Consider the following 9,957-nt stretch of genomic DNA (forward strand, 5'->3'; position numbering starts at 1 on the left):
TCTCAATGAAAAGCATCTTTAAACTCAAAATCTCCAATCCGATCCCTCGATACCCCACCTTTCAGCCTGGGCCCTTTCTGGCCCCTTTCGGTCCCATCTTTCGCGTGCGGCCTCTTCTCCTTATTCCTCATCTTAGCCCAGTTGTGACCATGCGTCAAAACATCTCCGAAAATGTCCAATTTCCTGCCAAAACACAACATGCTCCAAAATCTAGGACAAAATCGAAAATGGTCAAGTTCGGGTGCCAAGTGGCGGGTTAGTACATGAATCATCCCGAAGAATTTACCAAAACCACTCCTAATCATGTAATAAAATGGGTACTTAAGGAGCGCCAACACGAGCCATTGGCGAATCGTAAATTTAACGTGCAAAATTTTTATCTTGTTCACCACGGCATAGAGCGTTACACTTAGTCCGAAATTTCTTCTGAAAAATGACAAAAACTGTTTATGAGTTATATATGCAACTTTAAGTTGGTTGAACTGTCTCAAAAAAACCTATGTCCTCATCTCCCTGACAAAAATATACATTTCCAGACAGGCCACAAAAATATACATTTCCAGACAGGCCACAAAAATATACATTTCCAGGCAGGCCACAGAGATGGGCCGAGCCCAACCTGCCCCCTCTACCAGCGCGTCTTTTTTATTTTTATATATTTCAAAAAAAATTACAGAAATATATTTTTGTTTTTAGATTTTACAGTTCTATACCCCTACCGCCCGGCAGGGGGGCGGCAGGGGGCCTACCGCCCGGCAGGGGGGCGGTAGGGACCTATATGTAAATAAAAATAAATTTTTTTTTGCGCAGAGGTCCTTGGCGGGTGCCTTCCGCCCCACTGCCAGGCGGCAGGCCCCCTGCCGCCCCACCACTTGGAGGCAGGGGGCCTGCCGCCAGGCAGGGGGGCGGCAGGCTCCTGCCCCAAATATAAAACTCCGCCACTTCCCTCTGCGCCCTCATTTTCTGCCCACGAGATCCAGAGAGGGGAGAGGGAGAGAGGAGGGGTGAGGGAGGTAATTCCACCGGTGAAGCCCTGCCGGATTTTGGATCCGAACCACAGGTAACCAATATTTCTCAACTTTGTCATTCCAGAATTTTTGTATGTTTAATTTTATGATTAGCATTTTTTATTATTGTAAACACTTAGGGTTCGGATTAGTGGTTATAATTGAAGCCATAGCATATTTCTAGATATTAGATTAATTAAAATGAAGTCTTTGCATGGCCAGATATGTCGAGCAAAGTGGCGTTTTAAGTTCATTACGGTGACTTCTATATAATTACTCTTGATTCCTATGGAGTAAATCTATCAGCATTGGAAAGAAGACAGTGCAGTCTAGATAAACCCCTAGAGAGGAGTTTTGAGTCCATACGGAAATGTCTTCACAGGATGTTTAATGTGAATCCAAAGACCCATTTGCTTACAGTTCATACCTTGACTTCCTAGGAAACTAATGGGGATTTCTGGGAGTTGACGCATATAAGTAGTACGGAAGAATGGCAACATGGTAAGCTATTTTCACAGTGGATTGATGGTGCGCCTAAAGAGAAGTGGTCACTTCTGTATGACACAGATGGGAGACGTTATGGGATCGAGACGACCAACGATGCTGAATGTTACAATATGGTAATGCGTCGTGTTCGTGGATTTCCTCTTGTTGGTATTGTTGAGTTCATCATGTATGGATGTATAAGGTATTTTAGGGAGCGATACACATCAGCCGCTTCCTTACTTAATGATCCAGGAGTGCATTTTTGCAGAAGGGTCAATGAGTACATGGAGAAAAAAATTGAAAAGGCTCGATTTCACTCAGTCATATCGATGGGCACAAAGGAGCAAAGATTTGAGGTATCATGCAGGGACAGGACCGGATAGGGTGTCTGCAGACAAAGGGTAATTCAAGAAGTTTTGATAACCATTGACGGGAGGGTTCTGCTGATGTCAGAAGCCAAAGGTGCATCACTTACCATGCTCCAATGTCATCGCGGCTTGTTCTGTATCTGGGTTAGATGCTGCGTCATATGTTTCTCAATATTTCACAAAAGAAGCCGTAGCACAGACTTGGTGTCATGAGATATACGGCATCGGTATTCTAGGCCCATTCACTCAAAAAAAATCCCCATCCAATGCTCATCCCTGATGCAGCTACGAAGCGGGGCATAGGCCGATGGCAGACACGTCGTATCCGGAACGAAATGGACGAGTCCGAGGCTGGAAAGAAGAAAAAACATTGCAACTTGTGTGGAGCGGATGGTCACACTTACAAGAAGTGCCCACAGCTTTCAGTACCCACTGCTGCTACCAAGGCTGGACCTTCCGGGAATCCGACGGATGGATCGGCTCCACCTACAAGAATTCGCCGCATCTAGTTGTGCACGTAACAGCTTGCAATGTATTTGTGTGTACGAAACTAAGTGTATTATGTATTTGTCTCGAATTTGGTTGTAACGAATGAAACCTTCAATGTAATATGTTATGTGGTATTTTGTTTAACGTTCTATTTATATTTCGTTCATTGTATCTTATGTGGTATTGTATCATAAATATAATCATTACAATCAAACATAGCAAACATATATGTATTGCAATTAAAGGTACAGGCGTCCCATCACAATTTACATCACAATCTAAAACCGATGTCCATCATATGTTACAGATCATGTCATGAAATCATCTAAGTCGTCATCCCAGTTGACAAATGGTGGTGCTGTAGGTGGTGCAGCATTACTTGACGAACCTCTCGACTTTCCTTTTCTCTCTTTTCTGGTTCTAGGTTCATGTTCAGGGGGAGGAACATCAGGTGTTCGAGGCCATGATTTGGGGGGCATGAAGTCATCCATATCGTCATCCCAGTTAACAAAACTAGGTGCTCGAGGTGGTGCAGCATGACTTGACGAACCTCCGGTCATCTGTTCTTGCGGAGGCCAAGAACCATCACCTGAAGATCTTTTCCACCTCCTTCGTCTAGTTTGCGGCATAACTCCACCGAAGATACATACCAATTTACGGAAATTTGGTATCGAATTGTTAATCAACTCCGTGTCCTCGGGGTAATCCTAGCATATAATTATACAATAATTTTACTATTTCGTAAATATGGATTACAAATGACGGATGGGATTAGAACTGAATAAGAGCTACCTTAATGTGCATCTCATACACCTCTGGCCGCATCCATATCTTACAAGTAGTTTGTAAGAATCCAATAACATAAGGATGATTCGCTAGTTCACATACCCTCATGTATATCTTCCGACGTTCTAGCAGGTGTTCCTTTAAATCTTGCATTGTAATACCTCGAAACAATGTCAAATCTTTAAACTCAACTAATTTGGACAACACCATCTCTATCGTACCATCCGCTAATTGATCCAACTTCTTACTGATTACAAGATGTATCATGATCTCAAGAAATATACTAGATTTTTCTTCGGTCCATGAAAATCCAACAGAATTGGAGGCAGCCATTGCCTTATGCTGCAATAACAATAAGGTACTGTCATTCTAAGTTTACTATTCTATATTTCACTATCCAAAAACTAAATCTATTCTAATTCATAATTATTTTAGAAACAAGTCTATAATAGTTGAGAAATATTGGTTACCTGCAGTTCGGATCCAAAATCCGGCAGGGCTTCGCCGGTGGAATTACCTCCCTCACCCCTCCTCTCTCCCTCTCCCCTCTCTGGATCTCATGGGCAGAAAATGAGGGCGCAGAGGGAAGGGGCGGAGTTTTATATTTGGGGCGGGAGCCTGGGGCGGAAGGCACCCGCCAAGGACCTCTGCGCAAAAAAAAATTATTTTTATTTACATATAGGTCCCTACCGCCCCCTTGCCGGGCGGTAGCCCCCCTGCCGGGCGGTAGGGGTATAGAACTATAAAATCTAAAACAAAAAATATATTTCTGTAAATTTTTTTTTTTGAAAAATATAAAAATAAAAAAGACGCCTCTACCAGCCATCTCATCATCATGTCGGACCCAAAGCAGTAATCTCCCACTCAACATTGAGCAATAACACACATACCGGGCCACAACTGCACCCAATTATGAAAAAAAATGAATTGACCCCGTTTCCATCATCAGATGATTACGTTGAATTGATTTGATTGATTCGCCTAGTCCTCGAACTCTATCAGGGTCAGTCAGTAACTATTCTGGCCGTGGCAGTGTTGGTATTGTGTAATGTCATCTCTAGATACAAGGTTACTCATGAACCATGGATCATTCTGCAAGCGCACGGAATACCACTGTAGTATTTTACCCGGGAGTATTCCGGGATGTCATTTATATTTCTGCAGGAAAGGGCGGCGGCTAAGTTTTGTAGGCAGGTTAATGAACTAATTTCAATGTAATATTCAATTACATAAACAGGGGTAAGAGAAATACTGGATAGAGGTAGTGTGACACACAAGTTAATGCTCAGCTCAAATAAAAGATAAATGCAAGGAGATAGGAAGAAGTTAGCAGCACCAGTTCTAATGTACTTAAGTTAATTATATAGATTATTGTGTACTTTATACTTATGATTATCCTAACTTTAGTCAACCTAGTACTACCGGGAGACTGCCCATGACTGGCAGATAAATTTAACCGAGCCATCACGGTAATTTATGGACCTCCTACCCCCCTAACCGGACGTGAGGATTATGATGGCACAAAATAGGGCTATCACCACCTGTAGGCTATGTCTACAAACTGTGGGAAAGGGCGACATTTAGCAACACTTGATTAACCCAGACACCATATCTACATTAATAAGCGATACTCTAGTGTCCCGCGCGGAGCATTGGAAGTTCCGGTGGGCCATCGGAAGTACCATCAGAAGTTCCGGTGGGTCACTGTGGAAAAGGGCAAAATCCAGCAAAACTTGATTAACCAAATGACTGCTGCGACGAGTTGGACATGTACAAGGAGGAAATAAGAAAAATCAGTAGAATCGAAAGTTCGGGGGGCCATCGAAAGTTCCGATGACCGTCTGACCGGAAGGTCCGACGCCTTTGGATGACGCCAATTGTCAGTGGCTTTGAAATCAATTGAAAATCCTCTATACCACTAGAAGATCTGATGCCCCCAATCATAGGCATCGGACTAAGCATCGGTATTTCACACAGAGAGCATGTCAAGGGCGCAACAGCGGAGTCTTTATCACCGAATGCTCCAATGGTCATCGGAGCAAGGCATCGGAGCAATGACGTCAGCACCTCAGGGAAGCTGATCAGGAATCTCTTCAGCACCGGAAAGTCCAGTGCCCATTGGAGCAATGCATCAGAGCTATTACATCAGCTGTTAGAAGGCTCAACGGCTACATCTGAGCGCAGTCTGACCGGAAGTTCCGATGCCCTACCATCGGAAGTTCCGATGGCCTACGCAAAAAAATGAAGGTTGTGGGCCTTGTGCGTTGTGCTTGAGAGCTGCTCAAACTTGTACTCGGTGTGCCGGCCATCTTTGGAGTCTTGGTGGCTCGCCGGCAACATCAACGACCCTCCGACTTGGTGTAGAGCGGCGTCGACATCTTTATGCGGGGGATATGGAGACCCCCATACTTCATGGAGAAGCTACTTAGTGGAACCCGGGGCCAAGGTGACCATGGTGACTTGCAAGCCTTGGTGGGGAGGCAAGAAAGGTTTCGGAAGACACTTGGTGGCAGAAAAGCAATACTCTCGGTAGAGTGCTTCAACAACGTGGAGTAGGAGAGGCTTTGTGCCTAACCGAACCACGGGATAAATTTTCGTCTCGAGAGTTTGCTTCCTCTTATCCCCTTTACGTTTCCACATTTCATACTTGCAATTTATGTGCCTTTACTTTCTTAGTGTAGTTCAAGCTAGGATTGGCTATAGGTTGCAAAAAATGTTTTGGGATGAGTGTTTCACACTAGTTGAACCATAGTTGCACATCTAGATAGTATGATCTAGTTTATATTTTGTGCAAATTAGTTGGAGTAGTAGGTTAAGATTTTTAGTTTGCCTAATTCACCCTCTTCTCCTCTTAGGATACGAGCACCCGATTCCTTTAATCCCTTCAGCAGGAAATTGATGCTACGACAGGGAACAAGTAAGACCCAAGATCCTTAAATAATACAAGAAGGCATTCAACCTTGATGTGAAGCAAAGTTAAAGATCATGGATGGTGGGATTTATCAAGTTTTTAGATGGGTACGATTCATATATAGGTTTTATAGATAATTTAGGATTGTGAGTGATGAATCAAACTGTGAAGGAAGAAATATTAGTTTCTTATGTTGAATATTCTATTGCATCGTTTGTTTCATGAATGCTGGGAGTGATTGATGGATTGGTGTCATTAATAGTATATGTATATATATTTGCACCAATTCATATTTTTCAAAATTTCCGTTACATTAAAGAAGCAACATTGTTGCAATAACAACAGATTCAATATTTCTAATTCATATTTCAATACTGCTTAACCGATGCTACATGTGGCTATAACAATGACACACACCACGTTGCGATGATATCCTTTACGACAATATCAACAACTCTTACTGTGTTGCGATATCATCTAAGCGTATAGCAACACCTCTTCCTGTGTTGCGATACCCTTCAAGCGTGTAGCAATATTATCGCATGCGTAGCAATTGCCTTTTAGCATATAGCAACGCCTGTATATTCGTTGTGATAGGTCCTACACATTGCAACGGCCCAGGCTTTCTCGTAATGACAAAAAAAAGTGGCGATACGTATATATTGCTATGGACCTCTAGGGTTGAATTTAGTGGATGATTGCAACTACCCTAAGTTGTTGCAAAATACCACAATTGCAACGCCTCTGATCGTTGCTTCTACACCACATTGCAACACCAAACAGTGTTGCAATATGCCAAATCTGTAGCAAGGCAACACAATGCCGATCCAATAACCTATTGCATCGGAGACAATTGCAACGCCTCGCAACGACAGCAAAGCGATGCGATTCGTTCCTATTGCAATGGAAGTACCCACATTGCTACGATTTTGAGGCGTTACGCTAGACCAAAAACCTATGCATCACTTGTGATGGGAAGCGAGATATTTTTCTTTCGAAGTAATATGTGGATAACCCTTTAGTACCGGGTGGTAACACCACGCGGTACCAAAGGCTAGAAATTAGTACCGGGTGGTGTTTCCACCCGATACAAAGACCATGAGCACACAAAACATCCCAAGTTCTGTCTAGTTTCAAACATTAGCCGGCAGACCGTCCGTGGTCATAGGAGGACCGTCTGCGTGTCAAGACTTGCGGACATCCGAACTGTCTGCATTAAGTTTTTGGATGTCCGAAAAGAACTGTCCGTGGACCGTCCGCGACACATTGGCAGACCGTCCACCATTCACTTTGACATCCAATATAGAAAACACCAAGAACTGCCCACGAACCGTCCGCGATACATTGGCAGACCGTCCACCATTCACTTTTCCGTTTGAAGTAACCCGCGGAGCACCTTTGGTACCGGGTGGTGTTTCCACCCGGTACCAAAGCCTAGACATAGGCACCGGGTGGTGTTTCCACCCGGTATTAATGTAGGAGGATCCATTAGTATCGGGATGGTAACACCACTCGATACTAATGTCTAGCCTTTGGTACCATTAGTACCGGGGTGTAACGCCACCCAATACCTATGTCTAGACTTCGGTACCGGGTGGTGTTAGCATCTGGTACTAAAAGGTCCCCAGACCTTTCCATCCACCTTAAAAGTACTGGAACGAAGATGACCCAGTACTAATGCTAGAATTAGTACGACTCACTTTGGTTCTGGTACTTTTGAGGTGCACTGATGACCTCTTTTCTACTAGTGGATGTAGTATGAGTAAACAGGTCGTCTGTGCCCTATTGGGGATGGATGATCATGTGAGGAGCCAGACGCTGTAGTTATAGCCCACGGGTTTGCTCTTGCTCGTGCAGCTTCGCGCGTGTGGCAGGCTTGCACCTACTAGCTGCGTGCCGGAGTGGCCAATTGGTTGGTCATCTGCACCCTGCGGGCTTCTACAAAGTTGGCTAGCCGGACGATTTGGTTGAGAAAACTGTTGTTAGGCCATAGGTTAAAAGGATACTGGAAACGGCACGTCTATACTGGACAGTTCGCCTAGAATCAACCTATGCTAAATTTCTTGTTAGTATTAATATAATAGGATGACCTTTTGCATGTTTGCATATTTTTAAAAGAATATTTACCAAAGCCCATTTCAGCTATAATACTGGAAAACTGGAAGGCAGTCATGTCTCTATCTTGGGTGTGGGAGATTATTGGTATGGCTCTCTTCCTTTTGTGCTTTGGTTGCTAATCATAGCTTAAGCGTTGTCATTAGCGTTAATTGTGCACCCCGAATTACATTTTGAATTGCATGTCATCACATGCGTTCAAATTTAATTATGTTTGTGCAATTTCTGCTAAGTATGTTTGACCCAAAATTTTGAAGATTTGGTTTATTTTCAAAACGGCAGTAAAAAAATTCAGCTTTGACCCTGGTTTGATATGTTCTATTTCTAAAATCATGGATCAGATCAACTTTTGCCTAAAAGCAATCTTGAAACCTTCTTATCTTCTACAATCTTTGTTTTGGTCAAAATTCAAGTTTCAATATGGAATTTTGAGTTTTGGGAGCTCGTAAATCGGACTCAGGAAGTGCTGGCCGTGACCGGTCACACCGGCCGGAGCAACCGGTCTGACCAATGCGTTGATGTTTGCCGCGTCGACGACCAGCACAGTGTCGACGACTTCTATGCGTCGCACGCCGGCAAACCTCGCCCTCTGCACGAGCCTAACCTTATCCTGAGCGCGAACCATATCTTCTTTCAGCTCCCTTTCGTTCTCCTCGAGCTAAGGTGGAGCCGAGTCGAGCACAGCCGCCACTGGCATCGCGCCGGCCATCCCTCGATGCCCCTCTTCGATTCGGTGCGGCCCAAGCCTCCTGGCCTCACCCCGCACTCCACCGCACTTCCGCGAGCCCGACCACGTGTTTCCTCGGCCGGAATCGGCTCCCCATCGCCGTCCACCATTGAAGCCTCACCGGAGCTCCGCCGCCACCAACGTCGATTCCTGCCGTCCCCGGGCGCCAATCGTTGATTCCTCTCGCTCCCACCTCCGCAACCTCGTCCCGCACCTCTGCCGCCCCTCCTGTAGCTCGGTTGAGCCCAACCTTAGCTGGAATCGGACATTCCCGGGCCGCCGGAGCTGCTGCTCCTTCCGAAACTCCGCCCTCGACGTCGATGGCCCTCCTCCGGCACTCATCCTCGCCACCCAACCTACGAGCGGACTCGTGGTGAGCCCCTTGGCCTCCCCAGCCTCTTTCACCGCCCCTTCCCGCGCCGCCACGGCTAGAACGCGGCCCTGTCGCCACAGCTAAACCGCCACCGTGCGCGTCCTCGTCGCGGGCCGCCCCTGCGCGTGCTCGCGCAACGCCACCGTGCGCGCCGGCACTTCCTGCTTGTGTTGACCCCAACGCGGCCCCGCCCCGCTGTAGGCCAGCCTCGCCGCCAGCGAGCGCTTTGTGCCACCGGCCGTAGCCATGGCCGCGGTGTGCCCTGGCTCGCCAAGACCAGTCAGTTTTGTTTTTGTTCGTCTGATTCTTGTAGAATCCATAGAAAATAGTAGAAAAATGCTAAAAATGCAAAACCAATTTTGTTAAGTTCATCTTTTCATTCTCTATATGATAGAACTATTAAATGCGTTGTTTGACAACTTTTTCTGTGCAATTTTATTTATGCTAGATAAATGCTTGTATAGGTTGTTAAATGCATAAATGAAGTTAGGAGCATGCTAAAAAAATAAAACCAGGTGGTTTAGCTTTGTTGTCAGTACTTAGAAAAAAGGGTAAAATACACTAGCGGTCCCTAAACTTGTCGTGGAGTGTCGTCTAGGTCCCTAAACTCTCAAAACGCATTTTCATATCCCTAAATTTGTTTTGAAGTGTCATCTAGGTCCCTAAACTGCCAGAATATACTTTTAGGTCCAGAA

This window comes from Panicum virgatum, chromosome 6N (genome assembly GCF_016808335.1).
Source record: "Panicum virgatum strain AP13 chromosome 6N, P.virgatum_v5, whole genome shotgun sequence".
NCBI classification, from domain to species: Eukaryota; Viridiplantae; Streptophyta; class Magnoliopsida; order Poales; family Poaceae; genus Panicum; species Panicum virgatum.